General features: G+C 43.5%; 1 protein-coding gene across 1 annotated transcript in view; it reads left to right on the top strand.

The window, feature by feature from the left end:
• LOC109473945 (glutamate receptor ionotropic, delta-2-like) overlaps window positions 1–501 on the top strand; it is a 46,849-nt gene that overhangs the window by 15,728 nt on the left and 30,620 nt on the right. The gene's annotated exons all lie outside the window — the stretch shown is intronic.

Here is a 501-nt window from a genome sequence, read left to right on the forward strand (position 1 = left end):
CCCGATAAAAAAAGCCTAAAACACGCTAAAAATACCCCCAAACCCAAACCTCTGCTTGGAGAGTAAGCTGTACTGACGGTAGAGGTTAACTCAACTTTAAAAGCACAACATACTTGGATTTGTATTGGCCATCAGTGTTTTAAGAATTGATCAGAAAAGAAAGTCAGATCGACCAAGTGTAGTTCAGAGCTTCGTCTTGGTTATCCCGTACAAAGAAGAATGCCTTAATAACTAGTCCATTGATCCACCCGGGCTTTTACCACACTTCCTCTGACAGCGGCTCGATGAGCGCTGTCGATATTCCCTTGCCTGATGAAAGACGTATCTAAGATGACATATAACCCAGGAAATATTGTCAGACACGAGTTTACAAGTACGGGCTCTTGACCCGGCCTGTTTCCTCAGCGCTTTGTTCAATATCCAAATCGGGATCTCGTCTTCTATCTACTAACGCCAGTTCCACTCAGTCAAACCATGCTAACATTGTACAATGAGAGAGCA

The sequence above is a fragment of the Branchiostoma belcheri genome, unplaced genomic scaffold, assembly GCF_001625305.1.
Source record: "Branchiostoma belcheri isolate BF01 breed outbred unplaced genomic scaffold, Haploidv18h27 scaffold101, whole genome shotgun sequence".
Classification (NCBI taxonomy): Eukaryota; Metazoa; Chordata; class Leptocardii; order Amphioxiformes; family Branchiostomatidae; genus Branchiostoma; species Branchiostoma belcheri.